At 37.1% G+C, this 21097-nt stretch overlaps 1 protein-coding gene across 6 annotated transcripts in view; it reads left to right on the forward strand.

Annotated features, from left to right (window-relative positions):
- Positions 1-21097, forward strand: part of RALYL (RALY RNA binding protein like) — a 371615-nt gene that overhangs the window by 109378 nt on the left and 241140 nt on the right. The window lies entirely within an intron of this gene.

Below are 21097 nucleotides of genomic sequence, written 5' to 3' on the forward strand. Positions count from 1 at the left end.
TTCTTTTTCTGCTCATTGGGATCTTTCATTATTACAGAGACTGATATTCTTTCTTATAAGGTTAGAAAAGATCCATAATAGCTTTTATACCATTATATTTGAAACTCTAGACTTCATTAAAACACTCTTCGGCTCCTTCACTTCCAGCTTCTTTGCTGCTTATGAATTATTCAGGGTGGATTTCACTTGAGGTAAATAGTTTGATTTGAAGGTTTTTGTATCTGGATTTAGATGCATCGAGCAGTGTTAAACGCTCAGAATTTTAAGTGAGGAGAATTGCAGAGTCTCAGCTATTAAGATGGAAGACATTTGCTGTTAGTGCTCTGGGGCTGCCATTGAGATCTCAGCACAGTGCTATTTGTCATTTTGAAATAGGTAGACATTATGATGCCTGGAGTATAAATCAGCCTTTACATGGTGTCGAGTCCTGAAGCACTTTGAACACTCTAATCCACTTCTGAGTTAACAGAACATTTTTTGTTTTACAAGCTCTAAAGTTTCCCTTTTTATTTAACCCTGTCATCATGTTATTAATCATTATTATTTTCTAGAATTTTATATAACTTACCAAATGCGCTTCTTAATATTTTGCTTCAACGCTGTGATGATATCACTGAAATGAGCTTTAGATTTAATCATCTGCAAGTAATGCAGTTTCAGCAAAATTAATTGTATTAATTCTCCTTGCATAAAGAGGAAAACTGCCTTTTTCTACTGTTGTGCTGGGAAAACCAGCATTGCTCAGCTGCTGTACCAAAGGATACGGTCTGTGCTTCGTCGCTTTTGCCCAGTTCTGTATAGCATCATGTCAGTGATACTTCCTGGACAAAGCTGAAATGGAACAGCATCAGTTTCTATGTGCCTGTTTTTTCTCATATGCTCACAGTCCAGTAGCCAATATTAACTCAGCAGAGAAAATAAAAATCTTTTAAATGTTGATTACCTTCTGATGTCTGGGCAGCCAGACCATACACAAAGGGTCAGTTCAGAAGGTGTATTCTGTAGGATGTTAGCTCATTAAACCTCAGTTTCTGTTCTTGCACTGGCTGGCTTTATGTTTTAATCATAACACAGTATTTTGCTTACTGCATATTTCTATATGTAGTCCTACCCAGTCTTTAATCAGATGCTACAACTGTGTGCTCTGTTGAACTTACAGTGTTTTTATAGGTGGAGTTGTTAACGTAAATGAAATCCATTAAAATCACTTTATTTTCCTGCCAGGCAGCACAATCTGCATACATTCAGCAGCAATGGACTCAGTTTGCAGAAGCAGCCAGTTACTCCTGGTGAACTGGCGGTAACCCCAGTTCAGATGGATATGTTAGTAAAAACCCATGTCTGCGCTATGGACTAATAGCACACACTGGTGCAGCAGTATGCTCAGCCACACCAGGTAGCTGTGTGAGGGAAGAGGAGCTGGTTGTGGTAACATCTCAGATGTGCCCATCTGGGCACGCTCAACTCGAGGCATTGCTGCTCACTACTCACTGCACTCAGAGCATAGGTCCCATTTTCCATTTCTTGTCTCATGGAATGAAGACAGAAAAGGCAAGAAGTCCCTGAGGGACAGGATTGTCAGGTTTGTTTTTTTATTTATTATCATTACTTCCTAACTTTCAAATAGTGAAACATAAATGTTCCAGAACTAATTAATCTGAATGATTGTAGCCAAATGTTAAGTCCCTGCTATCTCTGCTAAAAAGCTTCTTTTTTTTTCCTATACAGACACTTAAAGTTGTTGTTTTCATTAAAGTGCTCACTCCTCAGTGAGGAAGTATAATAGTTAAGCAGTGGAGTGATTGCTTGTGTTAGCAGGAGCACATTGAAGTTACATGACCTCTCATTAATCTGCACTTTGATAAGGTCCTGGAGTGGTAGGATTAATGACATTCTACTGTAAATTATTCAAATCCCTGCCTGTGCACTGACTAGCTCTTTGGAGAAACATGTTAGCGATACTGAATCTTTTACTGCCTTAGAGAAAAACTACAGTGGTCCAGAGATGGAAATTGGCTCACCTCTATTGTAGGCTGTCCATGGGTCATCCAAATGGTAGATGTTTTTCTTTATTTTTCTTTCTTTCTTTCTTTTCTTTCCCTTGCATGTTATTCTACTTCTGAAACATATTCTACTTATTCACAGGGTATTTTTCCTATTCTCCCATCCTTTACATTTCAGCTTTTGAGCACAACAAAGTATGCTGAAGGCTATGTACCTAGGCTAGCATGGTGACATTAACTGTATTTGGTCCACAAGGCTTTCCTGGCTGCTTATGTTTCCCTTGTGCCATGTCAGCCTCATAAAATCCTATTTTTCCTCTTGGCTCCTTTCTGTCAGGCTGCATTCTTCTGAATGTTGTCTCTTCAGCTATATCTCATCCCATGCAGTGCCTTCAATTCTTGTTACCAGCACTACCTCCCCGGTGAGGATTATAAACGTTGCTCCCGGTTCAGCAAAACTATGTGGATTTCATGTTCAGGACAACCTTTCTCTATAGAAAAGAAAAACGAGTGTGTCCTTCTTCCACATTTCATGGAGTTGAATGTTAGAGAGAATATTAGTATTTCTGGTACAGTCATATATAGTGGATCACAAAATTACTTTCTTAGTGATCCCTTTGTCTAGCTGAGTAAGCTGTGATTAAAAACAATCCTACATCAATTTGCTGGAAAATGTACATCTAACAGTGGACAGTTTTTCACGTTCTTTAACTTTCATTGATTAAATGTTTATCAGGTGTTCATCTGGGAGTCCAACTCCTACTCATGACATTTGCAGCTGTTTCTGAGAAGTAAGAAGAGAATCTATTTTCAAGTAGCACTGTTCTGTGTACTCCTGTGTGCCATAGTTGCGTCACCAGGAACTTTATGTGAGATCAAAACCAGATTTTTACATGTTACTAATCTCATTCCAATTTTCTATTATTTTTAGTGCAGAAACAGAATAAAGGACAGTTATCTTAGTGTTTTATATAGACAGCCTGCCTAAACACTTGTACACTCTACACTGAAGAACTGTTAGCCATTGTTGCAGTGGCTTTCTGTTGAGAGTTAATGTTCAATACATGAAAACTCAAGTAAAGCCAATTAGAAATATCTTCAGGAAGTGAACTTCCTGCAGTGGAATGCAGCGCTGAGCAACGTAAGCTAACATACCTCAGCACAATACAGTGTCCAATTATTACTGATAATTTCTACTGAAAGATGTGCCTCTAATTTGTTTTTTACAGCTGTTATTTGAGTCAGCATCACAGTACAAGAAGGAATTGCTCTGCAGGAACTCTGCTTACACATGATCATTGCCATTTAGCAAAGCATCTCTGCACCAAACTTTAGTATACACTATGAAGTCAAGCTGTGATGAGTTGTATTTTGGTATAAAGAAACCACTTCCCCTTTTTACAGTCCATAGCAGAGTGATGCTAAGAGAGAGGTTCAGACTTTTTTTCTACTCTTCTTTCCACAACTTCTAGACAGTTCAACTTTCTGGAAGGTCATTTTTTCTAAAATAGTGACTAAAAATCAATCATCAGAATTGACCATTTATGTGTCTAGAGTCTGCTGATAGACATGCCATGCCACTCCATGGCATTGGAGTGTTGTGTTCTACAGCCCACAAAAATATTGTTGTTGCTGAATTGATCCTTATCAAATTACAACAGCCTGTTGCAACAACACAAAAAGCAGATCTCAGGGACTTCGTATAAAATCTTTTATGGCAGTTTGCCTTTGAAACTGCTACAAAATTGTAATGGCTTTTCAGTTTGATTTGCTGGCAAGAAACAAGTTAACTGCCCTTCCTTTTAAAAACTTAAAGACTGAACAAAAAGTTATTTTGCTGACACACCAAATGCTTTTTCCAAGTGAACTGATTTTGTTCAGTAATAAAAGTTGATTGGTATAATGAAAAAATGTTTTACATAAACATCATACATACCACTGCAGACCCTCAGCCTTCACTGAGATGCTCAGGCCAGATTCTGAGGCCAGTTGGGTCAACAGGCTTAGCCACATGATCTGCAGTGCTGAACAGATAGCTTGGAGTGGAAAATTTCAGATTACAACTGTTTCCCTTTTCATTTTTTTTTACATGCTAGAATTAGGTAAAATGCTGTTCTCTTTCCTTCCTTTCAGAAATGTACATATGTGTATATGTGAATACATATATCATAGAATCATAGAATCACTCAAGTTGGAAAAGACCTTAAAGATCATCAAGTCCAAAAACAACCTAACCATACTACCCTAATTCTAAAAAAACACTGCTAAATCATGTCCCTGAGCACCACATCAAATGGTTTTTAAACACATCCAGGGATGGTGACTCAACCACCGCCCTGGGGAGCCTATTCCAGTGCTTAACAACCCTTTATATAAATACATATATATATATTCAACATACACAGATATGTTTATTTACATACATATGTACATTTACATTATTAAGAGTCTTACACCCGGGGAGGAACAACTGCATACATCGGTACAGGTTCGGGTCTGACCTGTTGGTCTTCTCCGCAGAGAAAGACCTGGGGGTCCTGATGGGCAGCATGTTGGCTGTGTGTCAGTAGTGTGCCCTCGTGGCCAAAAGGCCTAGTGGTATCCTGGGATACATTAAAAAGAATGTGGCCAGCAGTTTGAGTGATGTGATTCTCTCATCTTGAATGCTGATGCCGTACTGTAGGGAAGAAGGCCTTCAGGTTATTAGAAATAGTAGAGTCTGGTAGTTTTCAAGCAAGTTTCCTGAGAAATTAAAAAAATAATGAGAACCATTACACAAGCTATTGCTTATTTCCTGCTGAGATATAAGAAAGCGCCAGTGTTTATATTGCCAAATCCATACTAAGCAACATAAGTTTAAGATAAAGACAGATACTTTATTAGATGCCCGTTCACTAATGGTGTCTACTCCTGCGGTTTAAATATGCTAGTTGTTTATGTATTTAGACACTGCTATCTCTTCTAAAACCTTTGTCTTCTGCTACTGAAACACTGAAATTCTATAACTTGTACTTCCACATGCCATAATTGAGTTTCAATGTTAATTTCCTAATTTTCTGAAGTGTACAAGAAGTTTTTATCTTAAGCAGTAATGATGATTTATTTTTTCCACTGGAACAAATAGAAAGTGTTGATCCAGTTTCTATTTCAAATAATGGCAGCTACTCTTTTTGCTTAATTATTAAATCAACCCTCATTTTTTCTAACTTCATGAATTTTATCTGGAATCCCTCCATGGCTTTACTGAACCTTCCCACTGTTTGATACTGTTGACCACAGAGGCACCTGGCACTGATCTTACTTATTAAACTCTCGATTCTTGCTGTTATTTGTTTGTGTATTCTTCTCAAAATTTATCTTACGTTCCTAGAGCCTCCTCTTTTCCTTAGGTTACTACTAATAATAATCACTCTGTTTGTCATCTTAGAAACACAGAAAGGGAAGGGAGTTCTGGGCTAACCAAATTCAGTTCTTCGATGCAGTTGTAGGAATGAACATATACAACACTACATTTCCCAATCCTGCTGCTAAAATCAGTGTTTATTCTCTTCAAGGCATCTAGAATTATGCTGGATTCAAGTCATGCAAGAGAATGCACTTCCATTGCCCATATTTATTCTCTTTGGGAGAGTATTCCTCATTACTGCTATTTTTTCGCTTCATAAAAGTAAGGGAAATGAATTTAAGGTATCTTAATGCAGAAGTCTTAATTTGGAAGTTTACTCTAAGAACCATAGGGTTTACTTGGAGGAGCCAGAAAATAAGCCAATTTGTTTATTTTCTTTGTCTAATGTGACCAGCCAGATATGCCACTGCTATTTTGCCCTTTCTGTAGGGAATAGAAGCATTCTGACAGCCTCGGTATATGTGCAGCAGAATTGTTTGGCTTTCATGCTGGTCACAAAATAGAAGGCTCCTTCAAATAGGTCTGGCAGAATGTCATGATGTCCTTTACTATGGGAGCAATTAAGTCCATTAAATAGATAACAAAGCTCATAGAAGTGAGGTATAGTTACCATTACGTGCCTCTGTAACATTTGTTTAATTGCTAAAGCAATTGTTTATGCACTGCTTTGCTGGAAGAAAATGTATTAAACTATAAAACAATGACCTGTCAGATGTAAAGCCTGCAGCCTTGGGTGGGTTATTATGAGGCTCAGATCAGAAGAATTTAAGAAACTTTGTCATATATTGGATGTCTGATACCTAAGCTTCATCTTGCAGCTTGCTACAAGTCAGTTTTATAGACTGTCAGTATAGAGTGAGTATTTACATATTTTTATCAGCCAGTAATTGGGTTTTTTATCGTTTGTGTTTCCTGTCTTTTCAAATTACACTATATCATCTTGTTCATAAGGAGCTGTAGCGTTGTCATGTTAACAGGCATTGCTGTTACCACAGAGCATCTGATTTACTTCCTTGTAGTTGTCTGGTAGAAAAATTGAATTAATGAATTGTGTTCAAGTCAGTGGCAGTTCTGATGCTTTTTAGCTGGCACAGATATCAACAGAAAACTTAATGGTATGTGTGTGTATGTTAACATGTGAAGTGTGGTGGAATTTCAACAGATGAGCGTTGTACAAAAATTTGGAATGGCATATGTTATTCATGATTAATCTAAAACTATCTACAGAAGAATAATTAAATGCTATACATTGGAAAACAAAAAATAACAAAAAATGATCCATACCTTGGAGCTTTCTCTTGTATGTCCCTTTCTGTTCTAACCTTGTTTGCCCTACACCTGTTACAGCAAGATTAGAGGTAGCTGGTGAAATTACCACTGAAGCCTGAAACACAAGTTTGTATGGAAACACAGATAGTATTTCTGCATATGAGACAATTATAGAGTCCTTTCAATTTAGTTGATACTCTTCATCATTCTGCAGAACAAATTTTAGCAGTGTTTATGAATTTTGGTGGGTATAGAAGGTAACAGCCATTTATAGTTGAAGCCTTTAAGGCTATTAAAGGTATTGTTGCATGTGCGTGTTTCTAAAATGTAATAGGCTATGTATTCATAAGAATATACACAGGTCTGTCTTACATTTACTAGGTTAGCCACATCATTTTAAGTGGTACAAGGCAAACTGAATAAATTGATTACTTTAGGATTTCTGTTGAAAATGTTGTGGAGCAGTCTGCTGTACTCAGAGAGATCTGTCCCCCATTACGGGACAGTTATGTCTGCTTTAGTACAAACTGTTCTTTGAAATTGAGGTTCTATATTATTACTGTCTGTTATGTTAGCCCCTAAATACGGGATAACCATTGTTATCCTATATTAATATGCCACAGTCTCTTAGAAAAAGTAGCATGTCTTCTGGACCTCTGGGCTTCATACAGTTATTATGACACAAAAATTCAATTCAAGCTTCTGGAAAATAAGACATGATCTTAACTCTACAAGAAATTGTCTAGACTTAAGACTATTTTTATTATGTGGTGGTTGTATGGGTTTTTGTTTTGTTAATTTTTTCTTAATACTGATGGTTTGTGGGAAAGTGTATGCAGAAGTTACTTCTACTGAGAATCTATTACTTCTCATTCCAATTCATATTTCCCATGCTTTTGTATATATCAGACCTGACATCTATTACACTTTGAAGACTAGGTATAAAATACCTTAAAGAGTTTGAAGACAGCTATTTGATGGTAATGTTCTCTGGAATGGAAAAAGATAGTACGATCAATTACAAAGAGGGACAAAAGATGAGATTACTTATTTTATATTATTGTATATTCAGGCTTAGAATCTGTTGTTTTAAATCTCACCTGAAAAGTAGAAGCTTGTTATTGAAGCTCCACCACACTTCTGAAACATCTCAGTCATTCCCTGTGTTGGTCTGTCACTCAAGTATTGATCTTATTTGCCTCTGACACTACAAAAATGTAACAAGCTCACAGCCCAAGGTCTTGTAGCTCCAGGCTATTTCTTCCAATATATCATTGTTTTCCTCCTTGTTTTTAAAACTGCATTTATCTATTTCTCTTTTGTAGGTCAGATGACCTTGGACCATTAAATTATAAGCTCTTAAAATGGAAAGTCCTTTGCCTTGCACAGTGACTCTTGCAGAACTTTCAGCATTGATGATATGACACTTTGCTCAATATTATTCATATTCTTTGGCTGTGTGTCAGTTCTACAGATAAAACATAAACATTCATAATGTACTCTTTTCAATCCAAAAATCAGTATAAACAATCCTGGTTCTGACTGTGGAAAATCTTTTTCTTCCTCCACTCACATTGCTTGTTTAGAGAAAGTAAACCTTGGCAGATATAGCAGTAGTGAGTATTTGTTTCAATTATAAATTTGAAAATCCAAATATCAAACTAGAAAGACATGGATTTAATGGATGGACTGTTCAGTAGGCAAAGAACTGGCTGAAGGAACGAGTCCAGAGAGTGGTAGTCAATGGCTCTATGTCTGGATGGAGATCAGCGATGACTGGTGTCCTGCAGGGGTCAGTGCTGGGAACTGATCTTCATCAGTGATATTGACAGTGGGATTGAGTGCACCCTCAGCAAGTTTGCTGATGACACCACTGTGTCAGCACACCACAACCGCTGTGGGGTGCAGTTGACACACCAGAGGGACAGTATGCCATGCAGAGGGACCTAGACAGGCTTGATCAGTGGCGCCAGGTGAAGATCATGAGGTTCAACAAATCCAAGTGCAAAGTCCTGCACTTGGGTCAAGGCAACCCTCACTACCAATACAAGATGGGGGATGAAAGGATTGAGTACAGCCCTGCTGAAAAGGATCTGGGGGTACTGATGGATGGGAAGCTGGAGATGAGCCAGCAATGTGCCTTGCTGCTCAGAAAGCCAACTGTATTCTGGGCTGCACCAAAAGAGGCATGAACAGCAGGTCGAGGGAGGTGATCCTGCTCCTCTACTCTGCGCTGGTGAGGCCTCACCTGGAGTACTGCATCCAGATGTGGAGTCCTCAGTACGGGAGAGACATGGACCTGTTGGAGGACATCCAGAGAAGGGCCACAAAACTGATCTGAGAGATGGAACACCTCTCCAATGAGGACAGGCTGAGAGAGCTGGGACTGTTCATCCTGGAGAACAGAAGGCTGTGAGGTGACCTGATAGTGGCCCTTCAGTATCTAAACGGGAGCTACAGGAAAGAAGAGAACAGACTTCTTAGCAGGGTCTGTGGTGGCAGAACAAGAGGAAATAATTTCAAGCAAAATGAGGGGAGATTTGCCTAGTATATTAGGAAAAAGTGTTTTGCAATAAGGGTGGCGAGGCACTTGAACAGGTTGCCCAGAGATGTGGTGGATGCCTCATCCCTGGAGACTTTCAAGGTGAGGCTGGATCAGACCCTGGACAACCCGATCTAAATGTGCATGTCCCTATTTGTTGCACATGAGTTGGACTAGATAATAGTTAGAATCCTTAGATTTGGAAGAGATCTCTATGATTCTAAGAAATATCTGGAATCTGAGAACAGCTCTGTGGAACATCTTTGGAAGGTAAAATTGTAACTGGATGTAGTAGGAGAAAATCTAGAACAGATCTCTTTTTTAATAGTGGGATTTTGACTTATTCCTGAATAACTTGCACAACATCTGTCCAGAGGCTGTTCTAAAGTAATTGATGAAGCATGATATAAATGCTGCTCTGTGAACTTTCCATGGTTTGGTGCCCATAAAGGGTAGATAGAATTAGGTATCAGACATAAAAATTTGGACAAGATGCTTTCAGTTAATCACACTTTAACCAATAGGATACCAGTAGCCTTTATTTGTGATGATCCCTCTCCAGGCTGTTCTGCCATGATCAATCAAGCCATAAGGCATAACCTGAATGCAAAACAGTTAGGAGAAGAGAACTTAACTACTTGGCTATTAGTCAGAGATTTTAGGTGGAGTAAAATCTTTGGAGGCCAAAAGCAGAGAACTGCTTACACTGTTTTTTGCATGTCATCATCACAGATGCAATAATGTGTCATCAAGGCAAACCAGTGTGTGACTGAAATATTTTTTCTCAGGGAGCTGATCCTCAATATCAGTACCATGCAGAAGTGGTTTCTGTAATGACAAAGCAATTCTTCACAAGTGGAAAATAAAGCTAGCACAGGGCATGGCCTTTTTTGCACGCTGCTGTATACATGGTTCTTGTTTAAATATCCTTCTATTGGTCATAATGTCAGGGTATAGGAGTAAAGCTGAGCCTTTTGGTGTGTATTGACTTTTGCTGATGTGTACATCTGTCCATGTGACAATTCATGTTCTGCATTTTTGGATCGTGGTATTCTATGCAGTTAGAAATTATCTTTATTTATATTTGATGTTGTTTTTTTTTATTCCTCTCTAAATTTTAGTACCTTAACAACCGTGGTATCTTCTATTATGTGAATGGATATCTCAAGAAAATCTTTTTAGGAGTCTCATGTGTCTTTAAACAGTTTTCAAACTATTCTCTTAAAAGCATAATGTAACGCAAGTCCAGTAACCATTATTATAATAAAACACAGAAAGATGAGGAAGAAAGTCCTTCCATGAGGGCTGACAAACCTGCGCAGCTAAAGCTGCTGTTCTGCTTGTTGCCTTCATAGCTTTGCACATGTGATGCACTTTACTCCTTCTATGAAATATTCTGTGAATACACAAGTGTCCTTGTTGATTTCATTTAGGTCTCTTACATGATCTTGCCTAGTTAATTAATGACAGAAAATAAAAAGTGACAATCTTAAAGTCTATTAACGTAGAGAAGCCTGGAAGGTTCCAGTCCAGTTGTGTGTACATAACAAATGTTTGAAAACCACAACTAGAGAGAAGTCACAGTCTCTGGCAGAACAACATTTGCCTGTGGCAGATTTTCACATTAAAATCTACTGCTCTTATTGTTATACCTAAGGAAAGGTAGAAAGATGCAGTTTCTCGTAGCTTAAAGTAAAACTTATATGTTATCACAGACCCTACACTGAAGTGAGGAATAGCAGACTATTCATATAGCATACAGAAAAAAAATATATATACATATGTATCATGACAAGTAAATTATTGGCTTCCCCATAATGTACTGCTTTTTATTTCAAAATAGCTATCTTCTTGCTAATTAAGCTAAGATACATATTCATTATTGAGCAAATCTATTTACTGCAGGAGGATTCTAGGGAATTGTTTGTTTCTTTTGGGGTCTATTAGCTAGTATTGACTACAGAAATAGGCAAGTTAATGGTCTAAATCAATACGGCAATTTTAATAGAACCCTGCATATACAAGGAAGGTGAGAACTGATGTCCTTCAGATTAGGTTATTTTTTCATGCGTCCAACTTCTCTCTTGTCTCCTTTGACAAATTATAGCACAGAAATGTTTTCTAAAGCTTTTTTAGATGACAATAAAATAAAGCACATCTATACTAATATACTAAAGCTCATGCATGTGCATTTTGTTCAAGTCCCACTTTTTGTCATATGTTTTTTAAAACAGAGCAAAAACAAAGGATAAAACAAGTTAAGATAATTATTGTTGTGGGGACAGTTTATTAGCCTATGTCCACAGACTTTACATTTCCTCAGCACATATAGAAGGGAGTTTGTGCAGATATATTTGCATTGTTTAATAGTACTATATGGAGAGGAAACCAGCAGCTGTGTTTTTTCCCTTCTATCCATAAATCTGCTACATCACTGAATCTGACAAAATGAAACTCTCTAGCTTTCAGTTTGTGCTTAGCACTACTGCCAAACTTCATAAAGATATTTTATGGCCTGTTGAAGTGCTAAGACACTAGACTTTGTGAAAAATGAAGTCTCTAAATGGATTGGAGCTATATCACTTGAGGAATCTGAACAATACCACTGGGTGTCACGGCTATTAGTGACAGGACTTTGGAGAAATCACACTCAGCTGATGACATAACTGTTATAAAATACCCAAGTGCATGCACCACTAATGATGGGCAGTTCCCCCTCAGACACTAAATTATGGTATATCTGTCCAGGCTGGATTCTTTTTTGTTTCTTTGTTTGTTTGTTTTTCCAGATTCTTTGGTATGGTTAAAAAACAGTAGTGGCAAGGGCTTTCTTTCTGTTCTGGCCTTTTCTGAACATAGGGATTGTTATCTGCCAGCACAACAGGAGCTGCTGCAGTTTGTTCTTGTTCCAGTATTACTGCTCGTACAGACAATGAATCTGCACCAGCAGGCGAGGAGCAGCTTCAGAAAGATATGATGAAAAATGATAATCATCTTTCATTTGCTTCTGGAACTTCCTTGTACACAATCACATGAGCGTGGGGACTTTGACAAAGGAATCCACAACTGGGCAGGGCTGTACAGTTGTACTGTATTGCTGCAACAGTTGCAATTTCACTGTGAAACTTAACTAAGTACCCCTGCTGTTGCTCTGCTATGCTATAATCTCTTATTCTAACTATCTAACTTATCCATCAGCTATTTACAACCCCCACATTGCCAGCATGCAACCTCTGCAGGAAATACAGCTTTATGAGTAGTCCATGTACAGTTCACCTCTTCAAAAACACACAAAGCACAGAAACACACTCAACTCAGAGCTAAAACAAAATAACAATATACCGATCCAATAAATGAAATGGATGTATTCATTTTTTCTTTCTCATTTAAAGTTGTGGAGTTTCAGTGTGCCCTTGAGTCTTTATCTTACTGCCCTGTAAGGGAATTTGTACTCCAGGATGTGGATCAAGCCAATCCCCAATTTACCACCCAAGTAACATGTTTTTTCCTGTCCTTGCTTGCATTCTCTCCTATAACAGACAATTTTGCTGTAGTCTCCAGTACTCTGGCAAATAATAATGCTGCTGAAGCCAAAGCTCTATTATGAGGTGGTATGTTGCTGCTCTTCACCTGGAATTCAGGATGTGAGTTAACAGCGACCATCCATTCCTTTCACACATCACTGTGGGAGGAGGTTGTCTGCCAAGTTTAGTGTCTTAGTTTCTGACCTGTACCAAACTTCTTAGGAAGCTGTCTTTAGTCTGGCAAAGGTACTCCTTTATTAAAATGAGTAACTTTGTTTAAGCATCTAATCCAGAAAATTGCAACAAGAATAACAACCAAAAAAAATTTCAGTAATAGGGGAAAAAAAGGGGAAAAAAAGTAGAAGGAACACTTCAATTTGGTTTGTGACAAATAGATCAGCTAAGCTTCAAATAGCATGATGGCCTCAAGTCTTTCATTTTTTGGCAAGTCACAAGTATGAAAGCCTTGGAATAAAGTTCTGTTCCTGATGAAACGGGTAGCTCAGTCCAACCCCAAAACTTGTCTACTTCCTTCATCTTAGGCCTGTGCAGCCATCTAAGAATTACCTCCTGGGGCTGTGGGTTTTTTCTTTTTCTCTAATCTGGAATCATCCTATTTTTATTTTCACCAAATTAGCTGTCACAGCAGTGTTTGAAATTTTTCTTTCTTTGGAGCGGTTTATGTTAACTTGGCTCATTGCCAACGGCTGAATTATGAGGGGGTTTTGTAGATGGTAGACTAAAGAAAAGCAAACAGTGAAGATATTTTGTTCATATTTATTTTCCCCTTCTGGTTTAAGTTCCAAAGTACTCTTCTTTCCTCTTCTTTTCTACCGTTACCTAGATTTTGCTCTGCAAATATAACGTGTCTGACTGTATTTGTTTTTCCCTTAACTGAAGAGAAATAAAGTTATTCTTCAGATTCAAATTTTAGATAGTTTTGAATGAAGCTACATGCAATGCTTTTGACTTGTCTTTTTCTTCAATGGGAAAGAAGTTCCTTGATTGTTCCTACTTGACATCCTCTTCAAACCTACTTACCTCTCGCAAATTATTCTTTCCTGCTTATCTTATCACACTTTTGTTTGTTTTGTTTCTTTTTGTCTATAATTTTTACTCCCCCCCCCCCCTTTTTTTTTCTTTTTCTACATTTCAATCATTATTTTAACAAAATGTTTATGCTGAAATCTAAGATAATTATTCCACTGTTTTCTATTAACTCATTCCTTAAGCTGATTTCAGCTGTTCTAAATTGGATTAAAAAGCTGAAAGAAATATCAGCTGTCATGCTTCCAGGCATTTGGTGATTTTGCAGGATTAGGAATATACTTATTAGATAAGTGGTTTTTTTTTTTTTTTTTTTGTAAAACTGTCTGATACAGCAGTTCATAACTTGCCTGGAAACACCTAATATTAGCCAATCTTTAAAAGAGGATAAACATACTTCCTATACCACTGATATAATCAGCGTGGCAAATCCCCTCTTCTATGAATCTGTTTCTTGTGTCTATGTGCTTTTACAGGTGTGCTGAAAGAATATATGAAGAAATCAGCTGCTACCAGCTGCTTTAGACTTTTAAACTTCGGTGTTTGGGTTTTTTTTTTTTTTTTTTTTGCTTTTTGTTTTGTTTTGTTTGTTTGTTTGTTTGTTTCTTAAATTTGCCAGCAGGTATTAAGCATAGGACAGACTTCTAACAGATCTGAAAGGGATAAGAAAGTCAAGAAACATTAACACTGACAGTAAATGGGCATTTAATCATGTATTATATTGAAAAGGCATACTGTCATAGTCAGAATAATGCTTATTATCTGATATAGAGAGTGGTATACATTCATTAATAGATTAATAAACTCATATTTCATATCGCTCTTTACAACTTATGAAAAGAGGTGAGGTCAGCCTCTTCTCCCAGGTAACAGTAAAAGGATGAGAGGTAATGGCCTTGTTTCACTGGGGGACATTCAGGTCGGATATTAGGAAAAAAATATTCTCTGAAAGAGTGGTAATGCCTTGGATCAGGCTACACAGGGAGGTGGTGGAGTTGCCATCCCTGCAGGTGTGTGGCTATAGCTCTGAGAGGCATGGTTAGCGAGCACAGTGATGGTGGGTTGGTAGCTGGACTGGATGATCTTTGAGATCTTTTCCTGCCTTTATGATTCTATGATTTCCATGAAATCGAGAAGCTAATTTATAAATGAAATAGACAATAAGTTCAGAAAAACCCTGTTAGGGACTAGCTGAGAAATTAAAAACTACTTGAGTGAGCTTAATATGATTTTTAAAATTCATTTAAACCACTTGTGAGTTACCAGCTGTGTTACATATGCTAAATCATAGAGACTTTTTACTGAATAGGGGAAGTGGGGAGACTTACCAATGCTCATTATCAGCAGCAATAATAATCATCATTGTTAAATTATTAAATTCTCATGATGAAGTTAAGAAACCTTTCATAGAGGAAGAGGCAGAGTTTCCTTTTAAAACAAGATGAAATAAAGATAAATAGTGGAAAAAGGAGAATGTCTGAGCATGCAGATCAGTGCAGACTCAGTGCTACTGAGATAACACGACAAGTACTTTTTCCTTTTTCTCCTTCCTGTCTTTCTTCCCCATCTCCACTTCAAGTTGGAGAGCAAAGGAAAGGCTTCAATGACCTTGATACGTTTCCATGTCTCTTCTGTGGAGATGAGAACAGACCTTAAGAAGTACACATGTGCTTATTAAGCCTTTAACCATCTGCTGCAATTACTAGCAGCATGGTGGCTAAGTTTAGCATTTGGATAGGAGGTCTGAAGGTCAGCTGTGCTTCAACTTTTAGTGAAGTTTTACTTCAGGTTTACTTTCACGAGTGAAAAATAATAGCAATAAATGAACAGGGCAATTTGTTTTGTCTTGTTAGATTAGCTTCTGGGAGATCTAAAATCAGGGATAGGGTGGCATGCTCTTATCTCAAATACAACGGAATTAGAACATTCTTCATATCATCAAGGTGCTGAACTAGCTTCTTGGTGGATATTTTTTTTTAATTGTAGTACTGTAGAAAATGTAGAGTCACACCTCAACATGCATTTGCTATGTTTTCGGCAAAGGCGTGTTTTTTAGCTGGCTTTTGGAACCTGCCATTTCCTTTCCTGCACAATGAAATGGAGCACATTAATAATAAGACACATAAGAATATTCTTTTTTTAGAAAAGCATATTTTAAAATTATTGCAACTTCTGCGCATTTTCAGAAGCCTTTTTCAAACTCTCATTTAAAGAGAGCAGCATTCATCTAGAATCTTTTGTCTTTGCAAAGTTACTTAATTCTCACTGAGTCTTATTCTGATCTTCAATTGATTTTTAGATGGTCTTCAATTGATGTGAAGCAGAAATGGAATAATCAGACTAAGTTCTGAGCATGTACCTTAGAAAACAGTGCTTAGTTGACTAATGTTGCTTTTATAGTGCTTCTGTAATACGTTCCAACTCTATCATAACTCATAGCAAAAACTTTCTAGTAATTAGTATCAGTTATTACAGTGTCGGAGCTCACTTTTTTTTATTGGATATTCATTTCCATCTCAGCTGAGGTCTGTATGGGAACTATTGAGTCACAGCCTGAACCACTGCTTGATCACCTGAGGAAAGGACTGGGTCAGCTGTGGGAGCACAGGTGAAGGCAATTTACCTGGAGCCCTAGGAGGGCCCCACCTTTCCTAGACCCCATTTAAGGGCTGACTGCCACTAGGAAAGGATCTCTTTCTGGTAATCCTTCCTCTGTGGAATCTATCCTGTGAACCTAGGTCTTTGGATATAGGTGAGCATTCCTTCCCTGTTTGTTTCTTTTCCTGCTTTTCTCATGATAATCTTTCTAGCTGTAGCACCAACTGTCACAGCTCTTTGCGGTTATCTCAAGGAAACTAAGTTCACGGGCGATCACTTCATAGATTAAATTTCTTCCAGAGTAAAGATTTAGGACCTAATGCCAAAGAAATGCTCCATGAGTCCTCATTAGAATGCCTGGTTCAGCTGGCTCCTGACACAATTATACTACTTTTGTGACACTAATCTGCTACGTGTATTTAAACTGATCAAATACTCACAGTAAATGTTTATATTAGCTCTTGAGGATAGTGTGGACTGTTTTATTCAGTCTTGGAAATAAATCAGTGTGTATACAGAATTTGTTATTTCAGCTGCTGGAGATGGGGTAGAAGGTGGTCATCATACATAGGAGAGCTAGCTGAAATAATGAGATGAGCTATTTGTACATTCTCGGTTTATAATTTAATGGTGAATTTAACTCACTGAACTATTTCTGAAACAGTTATTTCAACTTCTTGAGCAACCTGGAAGCAATGATCATAGAACAGTTGCAAAAAGATGAAAGGTTGAACTGTAATATTTATGCTTTCCTGCTTACATTGCAATTGTGTAACTGTTAAATGAGTGACACTATGTCCTTCTTCAAGTGCCTATTTTTCACTTCTGAAAGCATTACATAAATTTTGAATAGAGAAATGTGCATATGCCTTTTAGCTGTGATTTCAGTGATGTCTGCAGAATATAATTTCAAGGTTGTTCCCCTAGTAAACATCCCAGCTTCTTCTAAGCATGTTCTAGTTTTTGCTTCCTGCTTCTGAAGTAGAAGAAATAATGATAGCAGTAAAGGAGAGTGTTAATTACAAACTTCAAAACTATGCTTTGTGGTGTCTGTGTCCTTTAATAAGTGATCTATTTCCTAATTAGCTTATTCTTAGTGCTTAAAGATGTGGATATGCTTTTTATTCTCCTATAAACTATCCACTTGGCTTCAGATTGCTGAATTTCCTTGTGTGGCATCTACTGTCATTCTCCTAGTGTTGTCTTGAATGAAAATCTATAAGAAAATTCAATGCTATAGGAAACATGTAACTAAACGCTGAGAAGTGTGGCTAGTGTACTCATTTCTATGAATGTTGTGCCTTTTTCTGTCTTTCCATGTCTCTAAAAATAAACTGCAGTGATTTGTCAGAGACAAAAAAATAAGAATAGACCACTTACCTTGAAGGATGCCTCTTCAGTTGATTTTCAGAATAGTCACAGTATCTATTCGTTTGAAACTTTCTGTGTGTATTATTTTAATTACAAGCATATGTATCTATATAAGAATGTAGATACATAAAAACTTAGGTATGGTTTTATAGAATGCTATGATATTAAATTAATATACGCCTTTGTATTTTTGTGGCTGGGATGGGAAGGTATTTTTTTTTCCGGAAAAGTCTTGTTTGCCTACTTTTTGTGCATATAAATTGTCGCGTAACTAGAATTCATAGAATTCCTCACTTTTTATAAAGCAAATCCAGATATCAGCTGATTTTTTTTTTTTTCATATACATTTGTTATTTCAGAACTCAAAAAAGCAGTGATCTGGGCCTTGTAAGGTGGCATTTTTTCTGCTTGTTGAATCTCATACTTCAACTTCCTGCAAAATTAAACTCAAGTTCTATTAACACTTCTACTTCCATTAGAAGAGGGATGGCCAGCAGGGACAGGGAGGTGATTGTCCCCCTCTGCTCTGCTCTTGTGAGGCCCCATCTGGAATACTGCGTCCAAGTGTGGAGCCCACAGTACAAAAAAGACAGGGAGCTGTTGGAGAGGGTCCAGAGGAGGGCCACTAGGATGATCAGGGGACTGGAGCACCTCAACAGCAGGACAAGGGGAAATGGTTTCAAGTTGAGGGAGGGAAGATTTAGGTTGGATGTCAGGGGGAAATTCTTTACAGAGAGAGCGATGAGGTGCTGGAACAGGCTGCCCAGAGAGGCTGTGGATGCCCCATCCCTGGAGCTGTTCAAGGCCAGATTGGATGGGGTCCCAGGCACCTGGTCTAGTATTAAATGTGGAGGTTGGTGGCTGTGCATGTGGCAGGGCGGTTGGGGATTCATGATCTTTGAGGTCCCTTCTAACCCTGGCTATGCTGTGTTCAGGTATTCATTTTTTAACCTACTATGAGGATCTACTATTATTATTACTATGTTCACTGGAAACAGATTTCTGAGACTATGTTCACCTATTTAGTGGTCTTCCTATGATTAATGAACTTGTTCTTATTTGCTCCTATGAAATAAATCTGTAACAAAATTCCTTCATACAGGAAAGTTGACAATTCTGGTCCTATGCAAAGCTCAAAACTTCAAAAACTAGTAAATCAAGTCACAACAGTTCCCCTTTCAGGAACTTGTGCTTTTTTTTTTTTTTTTCTTTTTCCTAAATTTCATTCACTAGTTAATAATTTAACTGTAATTCAGGCTTCCTTTACAGAATATAAATGATGAAACAAACAAAATTACTTCATTCTTGGTTTCACCATGCTATTTAGCTTACAATATTTTTTTTCTAGCTGTAACAGGAATCTGAATTTTTAATAAATAATTATGGAATAATTATTTGTATTTAGAATGCTTACTTTATCTTCACTCCTCATTTTGTACAAATACATAAAAAAGGAAATATTTACTTGCTAAAACATGAAAAAGAATATTGTTGAATCAGGCTTCAATCCATTCAGGTTAAAGTAATTTTGTTGTCCTTTTACTGTGATTGACCATTTTCAAATGGAATAGATACACAAAGCAGGATTTTCTCTCAGGTATTTTGAAGCTGGAAATCTTAGTGAAAGTAAGCATTTTTGAGCAGTATTCTGAGCAGTATTCTGAGCTGCCCTGCAGCCTGATACTTCTGTGTATCATCCATTAGGAAATGTAAATGTTGGATCATTTGAAGGATAGTTGTTCATCCAAATGAATGTATAGTCAAATGCTGGTCTTGGAAAAGGCAGCTGTCAGTCTTCCAAGCAATACAGTCATCATAATGTTTGGAATAATAACAGTTGAGTTCAGAGTTTGGTTTAGATGTGTTCTAAAATTCAGTGACTATCATAAAATGACAATAACTGAAGTCTTTGTGCACAATTTTCTGTTGCTTTCTGCAGACTGAAGTATAAATAGCAGATGATTTTGTACATTTTCTTTAAGCAGCACTTGAAATCAAATGAAAGGAGGCTTTATACGGAACATGTGTGAATCTTCATTTCTGAATATAATAGACTTTTATCTCCTAAGGTTTTTTTTAACAAGCCTAGAAAAGGCACAGAGCTGAAAGACCTGCTGAGTTGGAAACTTCCAAATTTTTACATTTAAAATAAATAAATAAATAAATAAAAATTCTGATGCTGGTGTGGTTGCAATTTCTATTCCTCTTTAGTGAGAATAGCCCTCTTAAATTATCCCATGACAAATTGTAGGCGGAAAAAAAAAAAAAAAATGTTAAGCTTACAATATAAAAATAGTGCCTAAAGCAATGATTAACTATGGATCCAGAATCTAATAGGGGAAAATTTCATTCATAATCATTCTTTAGATGTTTTTTGGTGTTTTTTTTGGTTTTTTTTTTTTTTAAATAAAAAAAAAGTGTGGTATAGTAAAAATAAGTGCGCTTTTTCTTTTTTTTTTTTTTTCTCCCCACTTCCAATATAGGCAATAAAATAAATCATAGCTATTTAGAGAACCGGAGAAAGCAATTTGTGGAATTTTTTTATACAGTATATAAAAAAATTATACAGTAGATAAAATATTAGGACGAGTCCTAACCTTCTTGATGCAACTACCATTCTCTCAGCTTTGGTTCTTTGTCTCCTTGGTCACCTTTTTAAGTGTGACCCCTTTGAAGGTTATCAGACTGTTCTTTATGCTCCTTCTTAGGGGCAAATTCCATCTTCATAAAATGTTCTGGACTATAGCTGCTGAAGTGTATCTGAGGGCATAATTTCTGCTCTAAGTGTTTGTCACTGGAACTACATATTTAAAATATGGAAGATATTCAATTTTCAGTTGCACTCATGTTACTGAGATTATTTCAGGAAGGGAGTTAAGGAATAGAGCTGTTGTTTAGCAGTGTGCTTCTAAATGTACTTTATTTACTGTTTTATTGTTTTAGACAAAGACAAAACCTAATGACATTTAGAAATGGCTATTACTTTTTTAACTTTATTTCAAGCTAAGATATTTTTGTTGGTTATTTTGATCTCAAACCACTAATTGGTAGTCCATCTACTCTTTAATAAGCTTTTCTTTGTAGCCATGTCATATGTATGATTTCATGACTAAGTATAACATAATCCAAAGTCTCTATCTCCAAAAACATTTCCACCCCTTCAGAGGCTAGAGTTCTGTGGGTTTTCTTGTTTTCCAAGAAGACATTTGAAAACAGAACTGCATCTAAACAGTCATCTGAGGGGGGGGGGAGGGGGAACAAAAAAAAAAAAAAACCCACATTCTTTTTTCTTAGCCAGAGACTTTAAACTGTGGAAACTTCACTTGGTATGAAGTAT

The sequence above is a fragment of the Tympanuchus pallidicinctus genome, unplaced genomic scaffold (genome assembly GCF_026119805.1).
Source record: "Tympanuchus pallidicinctus isolate F22 unplaced genomic scaffold, pur_lepc_1.0 scaffold5, whole genome shotgun sequence".
NCBI lineage: Eukaryota > Metazoa > Chordata > Aves > Galliformes > Phasianidae > Tympanuchus > Tympanuchus pallidicinctus.